The sequence below is a fragment of the Saccopteryx leptura genome, chromosome 1 (genome assembly GCF_036850995.1).
Source record: "Saccopteryx leptura isolate mSacLep1 chromosome 1, mSacLep1_pri_phased_curated, whole genome shotgun sequence".
Lineage (NCBI taxonomy): Eukaryota > Metazoa > Chordata > Mammalia > Chiroptera > Emballonuridae > Saccopteryx > Saccopteryx leptura.
In genome coordinates, this window is record NC_089503.1 from 245,735,788 (window position 1) to 245,758,318 (window position 22,531).

The following is a 22,531-nucleotide window of genomic DNA, read 5'->3' on the forward strand; positions in this document are numbered from 1 at the left end:
GTATCAATACATTTTTTTTATTTTAAGAGTTCATTTTAGAGAGAAGAGAGATGATGAGAGAGGAGGGAGAGAGAAAGGGGGAGGAGAGGAAGCATCAACTGCCATATGTGCCTTGACTGGTCAAGCCAAGGACCTCAAACCAGTGACCTCAGTGTACCAGGTCAACGCTTTATGCACTGCGCCACCACAGGTCAGGCAATAGTATCAATATTACAGCAGTCACAATAACAACCTGTCTGCCCCCGCCAGGTCACTACCTCATACAGCATTTCAACCTTTAGGATGATAGCTGGGCAGTGACTCCTATCCAGGTTTGCCTATAGGGAAACAGGAACAGAGAGGTTTAATGTTCTGCTCAAAATCACAGAGCAATAAAGCCCTTTTTGCTCAACTCACTGTTCTGAGCCTCAGTTTCTCAGGACAGACCTTCAGAGGGGCACCCCAGGAGGTTGCTTTGGGGTCAATGCAGGCACAGTGTTTATTGTTAAGACAAGAGTGACAAGTCACAGAAACCTTGACCTTGGCCTTAGACTGGGTAGCCAGTTGGTTAGGGCACCATCCTGATGTGCCATTGTTGTGGGTTTGATCCCTAGTCAGGGCACACAAAAGAATCAACCAATGATGAATGCATGAATAAGTGAAACAATATACTCTCGCTAAAAGCAATACATAAAAAAATAAAATTAAAAGAAAAAAAGAGCCCTGGCCGGTTGTCTCAGTGGTAGAGCATTGGCCCGGCGTGTGGAAGTCCCGGGTTTGATTCCCAGCCAGGGCACAAAGGAGAAGCGCCCATCTGCTTCTCCACCCTTCCCCCTCTCCTTTCTCTCTATCTGTCTCTTCCCCTCCCGCAGCTGAGGCTCCATTGGAGCAAAGTTGGCCTGGGTGCTGAGGATGGCTCTATGGCCTCTGCCTCAGGTGCTAGAATGGCTCCAGCTGCAACAGAGCATCGCCCCCTGGTGGGCATGCCGGGTGGATCTCTGTCAGGCGCATGCAGGAGTCTATCTGCCTCCCACTTCTAAGTTTGGAAAAAGAAACAAACAAACCTTGACCTGGCGCAGGAGTAGGACAGGAAAAAACATGCACTTGCAGTCCTGGGGGAGGGATGGCATGGAATTAGCCCAAGAACACACATTCTAGTGCATTCTGGAAGATAAACCCCTGGGCTAAATGAATAAGAAGCCCTCTAAAAAGGTGCAGATCATCCAGGAGAGGCAGCAGGTGGGACGCATGTACCTCAGGCTCAGCTGGGAGATGTGGTGGAAAACTCCATCACCTCTTTGTGGTCCAGCGCAGCCCATGAGCAGGAGGCGCTGTGACCCCATGTTATTGACAAGAGACAAGATGAGAAGCTAAGAGGACACAGAATTTTACCTATAATATAGTTTCCTAAATTAACCATATCAGTTTCCCACAGTTGCTGTAACAAGTCAGCACAAACTTAGTGGCTCCAAATGACACACATTTATTCTTTGACAGTTCTGGGGTCAGGAGTCTGACACTGGCTTCACTAAACTAAACCCAGCTGTGAGCAGGCTGGTCCTTCCTAAGGCTCCAGGGAAAACCATTTCTAGCCTTTTCCAGCTTCTACAGGTTCCACATCATTAGCCTGTGGTCCCTTCCTCCATCATCATAGTTAGCAGCACAGCCTCTTCCATCTCTGACTCTGACTTTCCTGCCTCCTCTTATGAGGACCCTGTAAGGACACTGGGCCCCTTGGGGAATCCAGGGTCATCCCCATCTCAGAGGCCTTAACTTAATCCTACATGCATGTTCCTCTGTGATGTGAGTCAACATGTCCACAGGTCCCAGGACCAGGATGGGGATGTCATTGTGGTCATCACTCCCTACCATAGCTTGCTTCTGTCTGCCGTTTTCATTTCCCTGTGCTTTTATCTGAATAAAAGGTCAATTTTTCTGCACATTGATCCCTGCTAGCTACTATACAAATTCTGTGTGGTCTTATCACTTCCCTTGAGTCAGGGGCCTCTTTTAAAGCAAAAACAACCCAGCAATCAAAACCTGAAGCTCAGGAGAAAGAAAACTGGGCAAAGTCTCCTGGCGACTGCAGAGTGGAGGGCTTCTGTCACTGAAAACACTTGCTGCGAGGGTAGGTGGCAGGCAGGGAAAGATGGAGGCGTGGCTGAGCTGAGAACAAGCTAATAGAATCTGTCAGAGCAGAGAGCAGAGGGCATTCCAGGTGAGGGGGCCAGGAATGAGACCCCAGGAGAGGAGGGAAAAGTCAATTGTGCCCAGAGAAAGCTGATGGGAGGCAGCTACACAGGGACACTGTTGCTCGGAGGCTAGGAGACAGAAATGAGGATGGAGGCAGAGAGCTGATGAACAAACTCAGAGACAGAGGAACTCAATTCTTTCCACAGCCCCCAGGGCTGAGCTGCAAAAGCAGCAAATGGACAAAAATCCCAGCAGGCACAGAGACACAAACAGTCTATAGGTTTAAAAATAGATAATGGGCTCCCGGTGCCCATCCAGAAGAACTGAAAACATCCACATAAAAACCAGTACATGTATGTCCACAGCAGCAGGATTCATACTAGCCAAAAGGTCGAAGCAATTGAGCTCATTGATGGATAATGGATAAAGACAATGTGATATATTCATATAATGAAATATCTCTCTGCTATAAAACATGAATGTGGGGGAACCTTGAAAACATGACACTCAGTGAGGGAAGCCAGACACAAAAGGACACACAGTGTGAGATTCCATTTATGTGAAATGTCCAGAACAGGCACAGGCACATCCACAGGGACTAAAAGTGGTTGTTGGGAGGTGAGGAGGGGAGTGGAAAGTGATAGGAACAGAGTGTCTTTTTAGGGTGATGAAAATATAAAAATTACCTCTGCAATGATTACACATATCTGTGAATACACTAGAAACCAACAAAAGATATACTTTAAACAGGTAAATTACACAGTATGTGAGTGATATCTCCATCGAGCTGTTTAAAGAAATCCTACCAAGCACGGAAGCACCCTACACAAACAGTCCATAAATTTAAAAATCAACGATAGAGACCCTGGCCAGGTAGTTCAATTGGTTAGCACGTCGTCCTGATACGCCAAAGTTGCAGGTTCAAGCCCAGTCAGGGCACATACAAGGGGGATATTGAGGGGAACACGGGGGTGGGGGGGATGTATTCAGTGGGACACTTGAATCTATGCAAACACAATAAATTAAAATCAATTAAAAAAGTGTCTGAAGAACTCAAAAAAGAATCAACTAATGAATGCATAAATAAATGAAACAACAAATCCACATTTCTCTTCCCCCCTCCCTTTCTATCTAAATATTTATTTATTTATTTATTTATTCATTTTAAAAATAATAGCCTGACCAAGTAGTGGCGCAGTGGATAGAGCGTCAGACTGGGATGCGAAAGACCCAGGTTCGAGACCCCGTGGTCGCCAGCTTGAGCAAGGGCTCATCTGGTTTGAGCAAAAATTCACCAGCTTGGACCCAAGGTCGTTGGCTCAAGCAAGGGGTTACTCGGTCTGCTGAAGGCCCACGGTCAAGACACATATGAGAAAGCAATCAATGAACAACTAAAGTGTCGCAATGCACAATGAAAAACTAATGATTGATGCTTCTCATCTCTCCGTTCCTGTCTGTCTGTCCCTGTCCTTCTCTCTGACTCTCTGTCTCTGTAAAAAAATAAAATTAAATAATAATAATAATAAATGATAGGGAAAACATACATAGGCCCTCCTAGAATGAAACCCACTGAGAGAAGAATGAAGACATAAGCAGGAATTTCATTCTGAGCTCAGCTTCCATGTACTTAGGGCCAAAGGTTCTACAGCTGTGTGTCACTGACTTGTGTCATTTGATTCTCCAGGTGCCACTGGCATGCCCATTTTTGAGACCAGAAGACTGCGTCTCTGTCCTAGCTCCCAGTGCTGCCTCCCCCCGCTCCATTCAACTAATCAGGAGTGATGGAAATTCTTTGCAAATCTCACTGGCGAGGATCTTCTAAAATTGTATCATCTCCATCCTGAAAGACTATCCTTCCTGTCCTTTAATGTTTCTGTCCTTCAACCAGCTGACCCTGCTTAGTAACCACCCATGGGACATGCAAATCAAAGCTGCAGTGAGAAACCTCTAAGACACTGGACTCAGATGGACAATCACAAGTGCCAGCGAGGCTGTGGAGAACCTGGAGCCCTCGTGCCCTGCTGGCGGAAAGGGGAAGCGGCCCAGTGGGTTCTTTTGTTTTTTCTTGTTTTTTTTTTTGTGTGTGTGGGGGGGGTTGTTGTTTTTTTGTTTGTTTTTGTTTTATTTTACAGAGACAGAGAGAGTCAGAGAGAGGGATAGACAGGGACAGACAGACAGGAACGGAGAGATGAGAAGCATCAATCATTAGTTTTTTGTTGCGCATTGCAACACCTTAGTTGTTCATTGATTGCTTTCTCATATGTGCCATGACCGTGGGCCTTCAGCAGACCGAGTAACCCCTTGCTCGAACCAGCGACCTTGGGCTCAAGCTGGTGAGCTTTTTGCTCAAACCAGATGAGCCCTTGCTCAAGCTGGCGACCACGGGGTCTCAAACCTGGGTCTTTCGCATCCCAGTCCAATGCTCTATCCACTGCGCCACTGTCTGGTCAGGCCAGTGGGTTCTTAATGCGTTAAACAGGAGTCGGTTAAATAACCAAGCAAGTCCACTCCTAGGAATCTACCCAAGTGAAAGGACAAATTCTATGTGATTCCATTCATATGAGGTTCCCAGTGGAGTCAGATTCATAAAGACAGAACTTAGATGGTGGATGGGGGCCTGAAGATGGGAATTGTTTAATGGGGACAGAGTGTCAGTTTGGGAAGAGGAGAAAGTTCTGGAGATGGATGGTGAGTATGGCTGCAAGACAGTGTGAATGTGCCTAATTCGTTCAGCTGTGCACTTAAAAATGCTTTAAAATGGTGAACTTGATGTTATGTGTAATTTACCACAATGAAAAACAAAACAATAAGGTGGGGTGAACAGAAGTAGGCACAGGGAGGTAGGCAGGGAGATGAGTAGGGACGTTCACACTGCCCTGAGCACAGAGAAGTAAATGGGATGATGTCTTGCGTGTGATACACTGACTATCAGGACCAAAAGGTTCCCTCCCCTGAGGAGTGGGCAACATAGCAGGAGACCATTCCATACACTCAGCACCTGGCAACATCCTACAGCTATTAGTGGAGCAAAAAGAGGCCACTGAGAAACAGGCCTCATGCAACAAAAGGTCCCATTCACTGTCCCAAAGCAGCTCCGAGGAACTTCTGCCCTCTCTTCAGAGAAATGACCTGTGGCTGCCCAGTTTCACTTTTAAAGGACACACCAAGCACCTGCCCCACAATACAGCCTATTTTCCAGCAACCCTCTGTTTTCACCAGAGGCTCATTCAGTAACAAAGGTCCAGGACTGTCACTGTGGGAGGCGGGTAGACCAGGAGGGAGGGCAGGAGCATCACCACTGTCATGTAAAGTGGTTTCCAAGCCTTGAGCAGCCTGAGTTGCAACTGTATCCCCACTTATAAAGTCCTCCCTTTATTAAAACATGGTAGCTATGCAAAGCTGTGCTAAAACACTCAGGACCAGCTTATTTCAGTCACCAAAGGTGGGACCCATCCAAGTCCCTCCCCTCCCGCTCCACACACACACACACACACACACACACACACACACACACACATTCAAGCGAATTTGTGTGGACAGGTGGAACCCATGTGTCTCAAATTAGATGAAAGATGTTTCTCCCAGACACCATACAGTCTGTGGCCACATATATAAAATGACAGTTTCCAACTTCCCAAACACTACCTGGGCGGGCCAGGAGGTCAAGGTCATCCTGAGTGATATCATCTGGGTGTCAGGACCCCCAATAGGCTGTGACAAGAATGGCATCTCATCTCTGTGTGTTCTCCCAAACCTATGACCAGGGTCTGATCATAAGAAAACACCAAGCAAACCCAGATCGAGGTTTGTTCTGCTAAACTCCCGGCCTATCCTCACGACTGTCCAGGTATGAATGACTAGGAATGTCAGAGAGTGTCACAGCCCAAAGGGGCTACAGAGATGTGACAACAAATGTCACAGAGGATTCTTGTGGGGTCCTGGGGCAGCAAAGGGCCATTAGAAATAAGCTAATCAAATCTGAATAAAGTGCAGACTTTAGTTGACAGTAATGCACCAATGTTAATTTCTTAGTGTGGCTAAAGCACTCCAGGAAGGACTATAGATGCTAACGTGGAAGAAGCTGGGGAGGTGCATGGGAACTCTGCACTGCCTCTGCAACTTCTCTGTACATCTCAAATTGGCCCAAAGTAAAAATCTAATTACAAAACAAACAAACAATAAAGTGGTCGGGGTCTGGGAACTCCATCCACTACCTTCCTTAGAGATGCTCACATGGGGTGCTGTGCTGCATTACACAGAGCCATGGTATGGATGTAATCTTAGCCTACGCCTATTTCACAGCTAAGGAGAGGGGAAGAAAGGGGAGGGGAGAGGAAAGGAGAGGCAGAGCAGAGACTGGAACCTGAGGTCTCTGTCCTTCTGTGAACCAAACTTACACACAGAGTTGAGGTTGTAGACACCACAGACACATTTTGGCTTTCTTTACACAACAACGCCCGAGAGACTTCTGGAACCCTTCAATGAGAGAGAGAGAGAGAGCGAGCAAGCAAGAGGTGCCCTGGCCTGATAGCTCAGTTGGTTAGAGCATTGTCCCGAAGTATAAAGGTTGCCGATTCATCCCTAGTTAGGGCACTTACAAGAACAGCCTGATATTTGTCTCTCTCTCTCTCCCTCTCATTCGCTCTTCCTCTCTCTAAAATCAATAAATAAACATTTTAATAAGATGGCAAGAGACGGGGGGGGGGAGGGAGAGAGAGATGAGGAGAGAAAGAGAAAAGAGAGAGATGGTGGTGGTGGTGGTGGGGAGTTAGAGATGGAGAGAGACAAAGAGCCGGGAGAAGGACGGAGAGGGAAAAAAGAGGAACCAAACTGCCTGACCAGGCGGTGGCGCAGTGGATAGAGCGTCAGACTGGGATGCAGAGGACCCAGGTTTGCGACCCAGAGGTCGCCAGCTTGAGCACGGGCCCATCTGGTTTGAGCAAAATCCCACCAGTTTGAACCCAAGGTTGCTGGCTCCAGCAAGGGGTTACTCGGTCTGCTGAAGGCCCACGGTCAAGGCACATATGAGAAAGCAATCAATGAACAACTAAGGTGTTGCAACGCGCAATGAAAAGCTAATGATTGATGCTTCTCATCTCTCTCTGTCCCTGTCTATCCCTCTCTCTGTCTCTGTAAAAAAATTTTAAAAATGAAAAAAAAAAAAAAAAAAGAGGAACCAAACTATTTTTTCATGATGATAAATGCCCAGTGCATCCACAAAGCTCCACTCAGCCGCATTTTCTCCCATCACCTCCTGCTGTCAATCATTAATCATCATCAATCACCATCGAAAGTCCAAGTCAAAAGTAACCCCACATTTCATTAAATAATAGTTTGGGGAAAAAATCTTCCATTTCTTGCCCCTGCCACAAATTTAAACCTCAGCCCATGTGAAGAACTACTGACCTGTCAGTTCTCACTAAAGAGAAAGGCATTTCGAAGCTCAGCGGGTGTTGAACGAGATAGTCTTGGGCTCCAGGCCAAAGGAAATGTTTGTCTTTACTATAACCAGGTGGTTTTCAAACCTCACTCAGTGATGATGGTCCACCTGGCAAACTGTGACTTGGAACACCATTGAAAACATACCCATTACCCTGGTCAGGTAGCTCAGTTGGTTAGAGAGCGTCACCCTAATAGGCCGAAATTGTGAGTTTGGTCCCCATTCAGGGCACACACAAGAACCAACCAATGAATGCACAAATAAGTGGAACAACAAATCAAACTTTCTGTCTCTTTCACTTCCTCTCTCTCTGAAATCCATAAATAAAATTAAAAAAAAATAAAATGTGGTCTATTTTTGAACTGATATGACACAGTTCATCTCAGAACTCTTATTTCTAAGATGGACTATTATATCTTGTGACATCAAAGAAAATAAATTATCACTCTTACAAGTATGGCACAATGCTGTGGGAAATAAAATCATTCCATATATTTGTTCCCAAATCATTAATTCCTGCTCAACCAGGCAGCTATGGGTATACAAACTCCTACATGAGCATTAGAGGCAACATCTCTGAAGTTGTGTTGCTTTCCCAATACTTGTGCTTAAACAAAAGGACAGCCCTGGCCAGGTAGCTCAGTGGATAAAGCATCGTCCTGGCACACCAAGGATGGAGGTTCAATCCCCAGTCAGGGCACATATGAGAAGCAATCAATGAGTACGCAAGTAAGTGGAACAACTAAGTGGATCAATTTGATGCTTTTCTCTTTCTTTCTCTCTCTCTTCCCCACTCCTTCCCCCTTTCCTCTCTTTCTCTCTCAAATCAATGGGAAAAATTTATTTAAAATAATAAAAACGATAAAAGCTATGAAACCCCCAGTTCAAGTCCCAGCATTGCTGTAACCCTGTGAAACTGGACAGCCTGTTTTCTCATCTATAAATCACACATGCTGGACCAAAGGAATTGATGGATTTTTTCTCAAATGAACCAGAGAATTAATATTTTTGGTTTTTCAAACCACACAGTCTTGTATGTGGTAGCATGAAAGCCACTGCAGGCAACAGGAATGAAGGCACCTGGCTTTGTGCCAAGAAAACGATTTCTGGCCACTGAAATGTGAACTCATCTAATTTTCATGTGTCACAATTTATATGATTCTTCTCTTGGTTTTTTTAAACCATTTAAAAGTGTAAAAACCCTTCAGTACAGGGGCCATATGAAAACAAATGATGAGCTGAATTTGCTGTGTGGGCCATGCTGCCCCCTGGACTAGACAATCTCAGGGACCCTTCTGGAACTGACTTTCTAAGATGTTTTGATTCTCAATCCACATTTTAACCAGAAGATACTTCTGTAGGTCTAAACAATCCACAACGTATCCAAACATTAAACTATATCCATCTAACTCCAGAGATCTTATTTTTTCCTAGTTTCCCCTATTCGCCACCCAAACCTGTGATGTCCAACATGGCAGCCCCCGTCCACATGGCGCACTGAGCACCTGGAATGCATCTCATTCTGAGATGTAAAAATCTTCAAGTGCAAAATACACACCAGATCCCGAAGGCTTCGTACAAAAGAAAGTGAAGTAGGCCATTTACACCTTCTTTACATCAATGATGTGTTGCAATGATAATATTTTGGATATGCTGGGTTATGTCAAATGTATTATTAAAATTAATTTCACCTATTTTGCTTTCTGGAATGTGGCTAGTCAAACATTTAAAAATGATGTTTGAGGCTTGAATTCTGTTTCTATTGGAAAACACCACGTGGCCCTGGCCGGTTGGCTCAGTGGTAGAGCATCGGCCTGGTGTACAGGAATTCCGGGTTTGATTCCCGGCCAGGGCACACAGGAGAAGCACCCATCTGCTTCTCCACCCCTCCCCCTCTCCGTCTCTCTCTTTCCCTCCCGCAGCCGAGGCTCCATTGGAGCAAAGTTGTCCCAGGCGCTGAGGATGGCTCCATGGCCTCTGCCTCAGGTGCTAGAATGGCTCTGGTTGCAATGGAGCGATGCCCCAGATGGGCAGAGCATCGCCCCCTGGTGGGCATGCTGGGTGGATCCCAGTCAGGCGCATACAGAAGTCTGTCTGACTGCCTCCCTGTTTTCAACTTCAGAAAAATACAAAAAAAAAAACAAAAACACCACATTTTATAGGGGAAAAGAGGGAAGAATAACTCGTATAAAATTCCATGGCATGAAGAGTTACATCTTCCCATTAGGCATTCAAGGTGACTATACTTTGCTCATAAAAACAAAATAATGGAGATGAAGGGATGGAGTACAGAGGATGTTAGAGACTATAATATTGAATATGTGTCATTATACATTTGTCCAAACTCAGACTGTACAACCCATAGAATGTACAGAAAGTGAACCAGGATGTCAACTATGGACATTGAGTAATAATGTGTCAATGCAGGTTCACAAATTGTAACAAAAGTTCACTTTAAGCCCTGGCCGGTTGGCTCAGTGGTAGAGCATTGGCCTGGCGTGCGGGGGACCCGGGTTCGATTCCCGGCCAGGGCACATAGGAGAAGCGCCCATTTGCTTCTCCACCCCCACCCCCTCCTTCCTCTCTGTCTCTCTCTTCCCCTCCCGCAGCCAAGGCTCCATTGGAGCAAAGATGGCCCCGGCGCTGGGGATGGCTCCTTTGCCTCTGCCCCAGGCGCTAGAGTGGCTCTGGTCGCGGCAGAGCGACGCCCCTGAGGGGGGGCAGCGCATCGCCCCCTGGTGGGCAGAGCTTCGCCCCTGGTGGGCGTGCCGGGTGGATCCCGGTCGGGCGCATGCGGGAGTCTGTCTGGCTGTCTCTCCCCGTTTCCAGCTTCAGAAAAAGAAAAAAAAAAAAAAAAAGTTCACTTTAGTGGAGGACACTGATAATGGGGGAGGCTGTGCAAATGTGAAGGCAGGGTATAAATAGGAAACCTCAATACAACTCTTCAATTTTGCTGTGAATCTAAAACTGCTCTAAAAAAAAGTCTATTTTTTAAAAACCTAAACATATCATTTTATTTTAATAAAATAATAAATTCTTATTAGAAGTAGTTTTAAAGCTTCGACCTGGAAATGCTGAGGTCGCCAGTTCGAAACCCTGAGCTTGCCTGGTCAAGGCACATATGGGAGTTGATGCTTCCAGCTCCTCCCCCCTTCTCTGTCTCTCCTCTCTCTCCCTCTCTGTCTCTCTCTCTCTCCTCTCTAAAAATGAATAAATAAAATAAAAAAAAATTTAAAAAAAAAAGTAGTTTTAAAAAAAGAATGAATTCAGCTCAATGGTTCACAATGTGGAATGGTTCTCTCTCCAGGGGACAGGGGGAGATGTCTGGGACAATCTGTGATTGTCATGATTGGGGGTGCTCCTGGAATCAAGAGGATGGGGGCCAGGGATGCTGCTCAATACTCTACAGTGCTCAAGACATTCCCCCCTTAAGAGAGAACCCAGCCCCAGTGACCCCAGTGCCATGGTGAGGGAGAAATCTGGTTTGTTTGTTTGTTTTTAATTATTTTTATTTATTTATTCATTTTAGAGATGAGAGAGGGAGAGGAGAGAGAGAGAGAAGAGGGAGAGGAGCAGGAAGCATCAACTCCCATATATGCCTTGACTGGGCAAGCCCAGGGTTTTGAACCAGCGACCTCAACATTCCAGGTCGATGCTTGATCCACTGCGCCACCACCAGTCAGGCGAGAAATCTGGTTTTAGTCAAACCCCATCTTGTTAATAACAAGAACACTTAATAATTATAGTGCACTTTAGAACTCCTATGGTGTCCTACCACAGGAGGCTCATTTGATCCGCACAGCCGGGAAGGTGGCCAAGGCAGGTGTTTCAGACCTTGTCTTACAAGTAATCAAGAGCTTCTCAGGGAGCAAGGTCAGCTGTGGCTTCCTCTATATCCCTCCCCATGAACTTGAAAACTCCTACTTCTTCATGCAGCCCACACTCCCATGGGTCCTGTCAGTCACAGAGTTCTCTACTTTCTGTGAGATGGTACAAATTTTTATTTTTCTAGTGTGGAGAAAGGGGGGGTGCAGAGGAGACAGAAGAAGAATATTTGGCAACTAGGACTACATGGCCCCAGAAAAACTGAACTTCACCCTACAGTGGCTGCTTTCTGGGCAGTGAATTGTGTCTCCTCAAAAAGATACATCTCCATCCTAACGCTGGTACCTGGGAATGGGATCTTGTTTGGAAATGGGGTCTTTGCAGATATAATCAAGTTACAGTGAGGTCACAGTGGAATAGTGGCCCTAGTCTAATCGCTAGTGTCCTTACAGAAGAGGGAGATTTGGACACAGAGACATAAGAAGCACTAGTGCCTGACCTGTGATGGCACAGTGGATAGACCTGGAATGCTGAGGTCGCTGGTTTGAAACCCTGGGCTTGCCTGGTCAGGGCATATATGAAACGCGGTCAATTAATAAACAATTAAAGTGAAATAACTATGAGTTGCTACTTCTTACTCCCTGTCCCTCTCTCTCTTCTCTCTGTAAAAAAATCAATAAATAAAATCTTGCCTGACCAGGCGGTGGTGCAGTGGATAGAGCGTCGGACTGGAACGAAGAGGATCCAGGTTCAAAACCCTGAGGTCGCCAGCTTGAGCAAGGACTCACTTGGTTTGAGCAAGGCTCACCAGCTTGAGCCCAAGGTCGCTGGTTTGAGCAAGGGGTTCCTTGCTCTGCTATAGCCCGCAGGTCAAGGCACATATGGGAGAGCAATCAATGAGCAACTAAGGTGCCACAACAAGGAACTGATGCTTCTCATCTCTCTTCCTTCCTGCCTGTCTGTCCCTATCTGTCTCTCTCTCTGTCTCAGTCATAATACATACATACATACATATATACATACATACATAAAATCTTTAAAAAAAAAAAAAGAAGAAGCACTTGGGCCTTGACCATATGCTGCTCAGATTACCCTTTTTTTTTTTAAGTGCAAGGAGGAGAGATAGAGACTGACTGCCATATGCACCTCGACAAGGATCCACCTGGCAACCCCATGTGGGGCCGATGCTCAAATCAACCGAGCTATCCCCAGTGCCCAGGGCTCACACTCAAAGCAATTAGGCCACTGGCTGTGGGAGGAGAAGAGGGAGAGAAGGGGGAGAGGAAGGAAAGAAGAGCAGATAGTCACCTCTTACGTGTGCCCTGACCAGGGATCGAACTGGGACATCTGCAGGCTGGGCCGACACTCTATCCACTGAGCCAACTAGGCAGGGCCAGCTCTAAACTTTTCAACCTGGCCTCAGCTTTTGGGTTTCTGTATTTGTCCCTGCACAATCCAATTTTAGGAAGAACTCTGCTAAGGTGTTTGATCCTTCAATCCTCCATCCTTCATAGCTGATCACTGTCATATCTGACTGGGGTCCTCACCCCCGCCTTCCCCAGGTGATTTCTGGGTCACTCCGCCTGCAGCAATCCTGTTAACTGGTGTAGCTAGAATCCCCGATGTTTCTCCTTAGTGATTTTCCAACCATGAACCCCAATTGCTCCTTAGCTGTATGTCCCTACAGGTCCAGGCTGTACTAGAAATTGAGTCCATATCTATACTAAGTTTTCTTTTCCTCATTGCGGAAACTACTGAATAAATTTGTTTCTACCATGCTGACTCTGATTCTCTCTGAGAGAAACACAGAGAGAGGTCATGTGGCTATAAAGACTGGAGGGATGCAGCTATAAGCCCAGGAATGCTAGAAACCACCAGAAGCTGGAAGAGGCAGGCAGGACCCTTCCCTGGAAACTCCAGAGGGAGCAGGTCCCTGTGACATCTTGATTTCAGACTTCTGGTTTCCAGAACTGGGAGAGAATGGACTTCTGTTGCTTCAAGCCGCTCAGTCTGCGGTATGTTGTTACAGGGCCCCCAGAAAGTCACTCAGTTGAGCAAAGAGAAAGTGGGTGGCATCAAGACCTTATTCAATGACACCCCCCCCAGCCACAGCTGGTCTGCTCCAGCACGATGTCTGCATGGATGTCTATACTTATGTGGCTGGATTCGCCTCCTGTCTTTGGTTCCTCCTGATTTGTTTTATCCATCAAATTAGGCAGTTTCTGCCAGAAACAGGGGCAGGGGTCATGGCATTGACAACAAAGGACAAAGTATCTGACCAGCAGTAACTGTCAAGAAGCAGAGCTGGCAAGCATCCCAGATTCACCTGGCCTGAGCCAGGTTCCCTCTCATGTTAGCACAGAAATAGCAGGAAACCCACACATGCACACACACATGCCCACGGTGATGACAACACACTCAACCAACTGACAGACATCAAAGATGAATTCTATTTTATCATCTCCAGTTAACTTTCAGAAATTCCGAAAAAGGTAGCAATTTCTGCAAATCAGTTTCTCTTGCTCAGCACTGAATCCTGGCATCAGGTGGGTGGGGGCCAGGAATGCTACTCAACACCCTGCTGTTCCTTGGATTGCCTCCAGCAGAGAGTGACCATGCCCCAGTATCTGCAGTACCCAGGAAGAAACTCTGCAAGAGATGACATGGAAAGAACCAGCCTCAACTTGGTGCCCACACAGGTAGCCTGTGCCCCCCACCTGTTCCCTGCCTAACTTGTCAATATGAAGCCTCTCTCTGGTCTCTACATCTAACCATCCATCCTACGCCCAGGAATTATCCCCACCTCTCTGTTCCTTGAAAAACTTACTGTCACTGCACCTGTGGAGCTCATGGACTATACAGGCCTGGACTCCCACCTCCAGAGACCCCAACTCGAGAGAGCCAGGCCAGGGACAGAATAGCTCTGGGTCCCTTTTCTCCACACCTCCCCATGTATACACACAAATGTCTTATTCACATGATGCTCCCAGTGCCTGGCACACGTTCTGATGCTTAAAATAGGCACACAACCAGCCTTTGTTGGAGAGAGAGGAAGGCAGGAAGGCAGGAAGGCAGGAAGGAAGGAAGAAAGGTTTCAGACAAAGGAGACAGCAACCCAGCCATCCAGAAACTGAGCATGTCCTAGGGTGGGCTGCAGGGGGGAGCGGGAGGGGACGGTTCCTGAAGTCAAAGTGAAGGTCGCTCAGGAAGGGTAAGGTGGGACCAACTCCTGCAGTGCCACAAAGGCTGTCTGAGGGATTTTGATTTTGCTGAGTGGGTAATGAGTTGATGAAGGTAGTAGGGAAATGACAAACCAATCTGTGCTTTAGAGAGTGGATCGTGGTCATGTGGGATCGACCCAGCAGAAGAGTCAAGACTGGAGGCTGATCCAGCAGCTAGGATGCTCTGCACAAGAGACAGTGAAGCACTTCACTTGGGTGAAAGAAACACAGACAGAAGAGAGAGAAGTAAAAGCCAGAGGACTAACACCAGACAGCCATTGCAAGCTTCAGTTTAATGGGCTGTTGACTGCCCAGAGAAAAGCCATTTAAATAACAGCATGATTTTCACCACCAAAGGTGAGAGGAGAGCAACCCAGATGTCTGTCCACACACTGGAATATTACTCAGCCATAAAAAGGAACAAAGCACTGACACACACTACAAAGTGGATGAACCTTAAAAACATATGCCAATTTTAAAAAGTCAGACACAAAAGGCCACACCATGTATGATTCAATCGATGTGAAATGCCCAGAACAGGCAGATCCAGAGGAAGTGGGTTAGCATTGCCAGGGGCTGGGGAGAGGATTGGAGGGTGGAGGTGATTGCTGATGGGGATGGGGATATTATTGGGGTGATGAAATGTTCCAAAACAGATTTAGGCGGATGGTTGCACAACTTGATAAACTTACCAAAAATTTTGAACTGTATGCTTAAAATGGCTGAGTTCTATGATATAGAAATTATAAAAAATTAAAAACAGTAAGACCTTCCCCTTTGCAAGGTCCTCAAAGAAAACTAATAGCCATTTCTGGAAGAGTCTCAGAGAGGCCCAAAGACTTCTGCCCACCCACTGGCAGAACAAGATGCATTGAGAGAATTCAGCTAATCAATGCCCTGCAGGGTGGTCAAGGAGGAGAAAGTTGAAGTGAAAGCCTGGGACATGTCACCCCATCTTTTCAGTTCCCCATCTGGTCCGTAAAGTCTCCAGGGTGACATATGTAATGAACATTTTTCTCTAGACCTTGAAGAGAGGGAGGCCATGCCAAAAGGCAGCACAAGATACAAGGAAAAAAAATCAAGATCCAGAACTGCCACAAAAAAAAGTGTGAACCAGAGGGAGGCTCCCCAGTATCCACAGAGACCTGGTATTGCAGGAGCCCAGGCCTGAGAAAGCCCAAGTAGGGGGGGAATGGGAGACAAAGCTTCAATGGCCGCTGTTGTCAGTTAAGACACAAAGGAAAGGGGAGAATAAGTGTGTGTCAACACTCAGCAATCACACAATTGTTCTGGTAACCTGGCTCTCTAAAAAAGCTCCAGAAAATTTCCAAAGTCATGGAAGCCAGGCACAGCGAACTTTTTGTAAGAAATTACAGTGGAGATTCAATATGAATGATCTAATAAATACAATTTTAAAGACAATTATTTGTTTCCAAGTGCAAATGAAGAAACCTCTGATATCAGCTCAAATGGAAGATTTTTTACACTACTATAGGGTGGACCAAAACATAAATGCCTCCATTCAGTAAACAAGGAGCTAAATCATCTGTGTGCTAGGGTACTTCCCAGTTATCTTTTCCTTCAAACAACTTGTCCAGGATTTAGGAAACAAGAACAGAAAACAATGGTGTCAGTCGCAGGACCTTTCCTACAGAAGACCAAGAATTACCTGAAGAACTCAAGCACACTTTGGCAGCTTTCAATGTCTGCAACAGACCACTTAATCCCATATTCAAACTCAGTCTAAGTGGTCAAAAGCCACACAAAAGACCCACCTAGAAAGAGGTCAGTGTTTCTAAAATTCTCTAAAAGTGGTGTGATTTTTTTTCCTCTTAAAATGAGAGTGCTAAATCATTTTAAAACAACCCCCAAATCTGGGCTGAACTTTCTAAGAATCAAAAATGAGAAGTGGTCGGCCCTGGCCCGTTGGCTCAGCGGTAGAGCGTCGGCCTGGCGTGCAAGAGTCCCGGGTTCGATTCCCGGCCAGGGCACACAGGAGAGGTGCCCATCTGCTTCTCCACCCCTCCCCCCCCTTCCTCTCTGTCTCTCTCTTCCCCTCCCGCAGCCAAGGCTCCATTGGAGCAAAGATGGCCCGGGCGCTGGGGATGGCTCCTTGGCCTCTGCCCCAGGCGCTAGAATGGCTCTGGATGCAACAGAGCGACGCCCCAGAGGAGCAGAACATCGCCCCCTGGTGGGCATGCCGGGTGGATCCCGGTCGGGCACATGTGGGAGTCTGTCTGACTGTCTCCCCGTTTCCAGCTTCGGAAAAATGTAAAAAAAAAAAAAAAATGAGAAATGGTCTTTAAAGGAGAAAATAACTTCATTTTATTTATAACAGGGGGTCTCAACTAGTGCAATGCTACCCCCAGGGGACACTGAGTGCTGTCTGGTGACATCTGTGGTTGTCATGACTAGGAGTGATCCTGGTATCAAGTGGGTGGGGGCCAGGGATGCTGCTCGGTACCCCACAGTGTCCAGGACAGACCCAAAGTCAGCTGACCCATTAAGGGACCCAGGTCTATCAGAGTAGGCAATCGTGACCCAATGGTTCCGTCCAGGGTACACAGCCAAATGACTTCTGTAGGGTACACCTAAATCAGAATATCCTGTGCAGCCTTCTCTTACACAGACACGCTTGCTCCTTAACAAACCTTCAGAATCTCCTGGCATCAGATCCAGACTCTTCTTTTTCTTTGTTTTCTTTTTTATTTTTTTGTAGTTGTGTGTGTGTGTGTGTGTGTGTGTGTGTGTGTGTGTGTATGAAAGCTCAAGGAATAATTCTTATGTGCATCCCCAAGGTTGAAGAACTGGAGTCAAGCTCTGATTTCTTCCCTTCCCTCCCTGACAATCCAGTTATTCTAACCACCCACCTTTCCCCCTTCCCCCTAAAAAACTTAATTTAGAACACTATTATCAATGCTGCACGTCGCCTCGCCATGTGCCACGAGTGTGCTAGGTACACGCTTTCTCTCATTTGACTTTGACTTTCCTAGCTATCTTAAGAGGTGCCTGCCGCTGCTTTGCTATTCCCATCTTACGGAGGAGTAAACTAAAACTCCCAAAGGCCACTTGGCCAAGTAAGAATTCAATACACTATTAATCTCTTTACTACACTGTTAATCTTGGGGAGACCTCGACATCTGAGGAATAACTTTGTGAACTTAGCCTTTGCCTCACTGACACCTAGCAACAGTGGTAGCCTCCTCCCTACTGCTCATCACGCCTGTCTTCTCCCACCCACCTTCCAGCCCCTAGGAACCCCCGTTCCCCAGGAAATATAAAGTGCCAAAGTGCTGCCCACATCCCTCAATATCATTGCCCCCAAAACTCCCACTTTGGTTCCTTGCTCCTGAGCCCAAAAATTCCTGAAAAATTTAGTCACTATCACAAGCCTTTTATGGTTCCCAAGGCGCTCTTCTATGCACCTTACATCCCAGATACAGACCTTGCAAAGTATGTTCAACTCCAGCTCACTGGTAACAAGGGGTTTACAACCCATGCCCCTTTCTACATCAAATGATTAGCCCCCCCCCAAGTGGGGAGAAGTCCCCTCCACAATCTTTATAACTGACTTCCAACAGATACCCCCATTTCCTCTTAATTAGTCAACTTCCCACCAAACATCTGCCATCCCTCTATCCCACATCCCTCACCACCCCCTTCTTTCTCATCACCCCATACACTCCTAATTCTACATCTCTGGACATCCCTCCGAGCCCTTCTGAAAGAAGCCTGAAACCACCTCCATCTCTCAGCCCTCCCCTAACTACCCTCTGGCCCCTTCTCAGCTTACACTACCCCACATTCCTCAATTACCCTTCCTGGCCAACTCAACCAACTCCATTCCTCAGCCTCCTCCCCAGCTAACCTCCACCTTCAATTCACTCTCAGCTTTCAGCCCCCTCCTCAAATAACATTCACTCTCAACTCGAACCCTATGCCCCTCCTCAGTTAACTCAGACCCCCTGCCCCAAATTCCACCCCCAGCCCACTCCCCAGCTAACCTCCATCTTTAACTTCACTCCCGACACCCTCAAGTAACCTTCACCTTCAACGCGAACCCTCTCCTCTCCTCAGCTAACCTCGACCCCCAACCCCACCAAAACCCTCCCTAACTAACCTTGACCTCAGCTTCAGTCACCTCCCAAGCTGACCTCGACCCCCAGTCCTAGCCCAGACCCCCAACTCCAGCCCCCCAGAACTCTCCTCAGCAGACCCAGACCCGAAAGTCCGCAGCCAAATGGGAGTCCTATCAGCGCCCACTCCTCGGTCTACCCGGGGCTGCCCGGGCCTGCCCTCCGCCCCGGCCGCACCCCGACCCCCGGCAACCGAGTTGGGGACGGCGAACCCCGGCCCGGACCGCGATCGCACGCGCCCTTACCTGTACTCTAGCCACCGCCTTCGATTCAGCCCCGCTGCGCAGCCGAACCCGCCGCCTGGAGCGTGAGCGCTCTTTCCCCTCTGGGGGCGGGGCCGAAGCGCGGGGGTCGAGCACTAGAGGCCAGCGCAGCCAATCGCGGGCCCCGGCAGTGGGAGCCCAGGCCGGGGGCGAGGCGCAGGGCAGGCAGCGGGGTAGGCTGCGCCCAGGAGAGGGGGCGGGACTCCGGGAGCAAGCTGGACCAGGAGGCGGAGCGCTGAGTGGCACCGTCGCTGGCCACCCGCTAGAAGGGACCGCGCGGAGGGCGGAACTATGCTAATATACAAATTGAACGCTGTGCTGGACTCCGCTGCCCCGCGACAAGTAGATTTTCAGAGGCGGCTTGGTGACGTCAAAGAGGCGCGAGGATTTCCGCGAGTTCGAATCCCGAGAGGGGAGGCAGGTTCGAGTCCCGAATCCTTGATCCTGGGGTTCGCTTGCGGGACAGGAAGAACGTCCCCTCCTGATCGGTCGTGTTACCTGCAGACACTAGTGCTCCCTTTCATTGAACTCCCTGGATAAGGTTAGAGGAAAAATGATAAAATCTCCATTTTACAGAGGTGGAAATTGAGTCTCACAGAGGTTAAACCCAGGGTTATTCGCCCAAGCCTGTCTCATAATTTCCAGGGTTTCTCAATTTCCTAACTCCTGGGCCCCCACCCATATGGAATGATCTCAAATCCTACGGAACCTGGACCCCTGGGATGTGCATTTTTAACACGTTCCCCTGGTGATGTTGGAAAACATTTAGGATGGAACTCATGGAAGGGGAAGGTTTTTTATACAGGAGGATGTAGTCATTGTATTCTGGACTTGAGGCACTTTGTGGAACACTGAGACTCAGAGATCTGAGGTACTAGCCTCCCAGCTGGGTGCCCAGAGCTGCTGTCATCCCAGCAGGAACCTCCCTGCTCATCCACTGCATTGCACAGAGAGAACCTCACCCCTGTGGCGGGCATCTCACTCCCCATCTCATGTTCCTACAGGGGAATTACTATCTGAACAAGATTCTCAAACTAGTGCCCCCCCCCAGGCTTACTGTCCAAACAGGGGTCTCAAACTCATGGCTCCTGGGCAAGGTATGGCCTGAATGTCCTTTAAAATTCTAAGCCCTTGCCTGACCTGTGATGGCACAGTGGATAAAGTATTGACCCGGAATGCTGAGGTCTCTTATTCAAAGCCCTGGGCTTGCCTGGTCAAGGCACATAGGACAAGCAATCAATCAAAACCAAAGTGAAGCCCTGGCCGGTTGGCTCAGCGGTAGAGCGTCGGCCTAGCGTGCGGAGGACCCAGGTTCGATTCCCGGCCAGGGCACACAGGAGAAGCGCCCATTTGCTTCTCCACCCCTCCGCCTCGCTTTCCTCTCTGTCTCTCTCTTCCCCTCCTGCAGCCAAGGCTCCATTGAAGCAAAGATGGCCCGGGCGCTGGGGATGGCTCTGTGGCCTCTGCCTCAGGCGCTAGAGTGGCTCTGGTCGCAACATGGCGACGCCCAGGATGGACAGAGCATCGCCCCCTGGTGGGCAGAGCGTCGCCCCATGGTGGGCGTGCCGGGTGGATCCCGGCCGGGCGCATGCGGGAGTCTGTCTGACTGTCTCTCCCTGTTTCCAGCTTCAGAAAAATGAAAAAAAAACAAAAACAAAAAAAAAAAACACAAAAAAAAAACAAAGTGAAGCCTGACCTGTGGTGGCGCAATGGATAAAGTGTCTACCTGGAATGCTGAGGTTGCTGGTTTGAAACCCTGGGCTGGCCTGGTCAAGGCATATATGTAGTTGATGCTTCCTGCTCCTCCCAGCTGCTCTCGCTCTTTCTCTTTCTCTCTCTATCCCTCCTCTCTAAAAATGAATAAAAAGAATTAAAAAAAGAAAAAGAAAAAAACCAAAGTGAAGCAGCTATGAGTTGATACTTCTCCCTCCCCCACCCCTCTCTCTCCTCTCTCTGTAAAATCAATAAATAAAATCTTCTTTTAACAAAAAAGTAAAGAAAGAGAGAGAGAGGCCCTGGCCGGATGGCTCAGTGGTAGAGCATCGGCCTGGCGTGCAGGAGTCCCGGGTTCAATTCCCAGCCAGGGCACACAGGAGAAGTGCCCATCTGCTTCTCCACCCCTCCCCCTCTCCTTCCTCTCTGTCTCTCTCTTCCCCTCCCGCAGCCAAGGCTCCATTGGAGCAAAGTTGGCCCGTGTGCTGAGGATGGCTCTGTGGCCTCTGCCTCAGGTGCTAGAATGGCTCTGGTTGCAACAGAGCAACGCCCCAGATGGGCAGAGCATCGCCCCCTGGTGGGCATGCCAGGTGGATCCCAGTTGGGCGCATGTGGGAGTCTGTCTGCCTCCCCGTTTCCAACTTCAGAAAAATACAAAAAAAGAGAGAGAGAGAGAGAGAGAGAAAGAAAGAAAGAAAGAAAGAAAGAAAGAAAGAAAGAAAGAAATAGGCTTGACCAGGTGGTGGCACAGTGGATAGAGCATCGACCTGGGACACTGAGGAACCAGGTTCAAGACCCGAGGTTGCCCACTTGAACGCGGGTTCATCCAGCTTGAGTGCAAGCTCACCAGCTTGAATGGGCATTGCAGGCTTGAGTGTGGGATCATAGACATGACATCATGGTTGCTGGCTTGAGCCCAACGGTTGCCGGTTTGAGCAAGGTCATTGACTTGGCTAGAGCCTCCCCCCACCCATGAGAAAGTAATCAATGAACAACTAAGGTGCGGCAACTATAAATTGATGCTTCTCATCTCTCTCCCTTCCTGTCTGTCTGTCGTCTGTCCCTCTCTCTCTCTAAGAAAAAGGAAGGGAGGAAGGGAGGAAGGGAGGGAGGGAGGGAGGGAGGAAGGGAGGAAGGAAGGAAAGAAGGAAGGAAAAAAAGAAAGAAGGAGGCCCTGGCCAGGGGCTCAGTGAATACAGCATCAGCCTGGTTCAATCCCCAGTCAGAGCACACAGAAGAAGCAACCATCTGCTTCTCTCCCCCTTCCTATCCCCCTTCTTTCTCCGTCTTCTCCAGCAACCAGTGGTTTGATTGGTTCCAGCATGGCCCCAGGCGCTGAGGCTAGCTTGCTTGGTCCCAGTGGGTCCCAATTGTCAGCCTCAGGTGCTAAAAATAGCTCGGTACTTGAGCATCAGCACCAGACGGGGTGTCAGGTGGATCCCAGTCAGGGTGAATGCAGGAGTCTGTCTCACTATCTCCCCTCCTCTCACCAAAAAAAAAAAAAAAAAAAAAGGAAAAAAAAGGAAAGAAAAGAAAAGAAAAAAGAAAGGGAGGGAGAGAGAGAGGGAGAAAAGAAAGACAAAATGGGCCCTGGCCGGTTGGCTCAGTGGTAGAGCGTCGGCCTGGCGTGCGGGGGACCTGGGTTCGATTCCCAGCCAGGGCACATAGAAGAAGCGCCCATTTGCTTCTCCACCCCCCCTCCTTCCTCTCTGTCTCTCACTTCCCCTCCTGCAGCCAAGGCTCCATTGGAGCAAAGATGGC

General features: G+C 48.1%; 1 protein-coding gene across 2 annotated transcripts in view; it reads right to left on the bottom strand.

Annotated features, from left to right (window-relative positions):
• Nucleotides 1–19,191, bottom strand: part of GNG7 (G protein subunit gamma 7) — a 150,995-nt gene extending 131,804 nt beyond the window's left edge. The window contains exon 1 of one of the 2 annotated variants that reach the window (XM_066343228.1): nt 19,040–19,191. The gene's annotated coding sequence lies outside the window, so the exon portion shown is untranslated. The remainder of the gene's footprint in view (nt 1–19,039) is intronic. The other variant, XM_066343218.1, reaches the window with a different exon arrangement.
• Between the last annotated feature and the right edge of the window lie 3,340 nt (nt 19,192–22,531).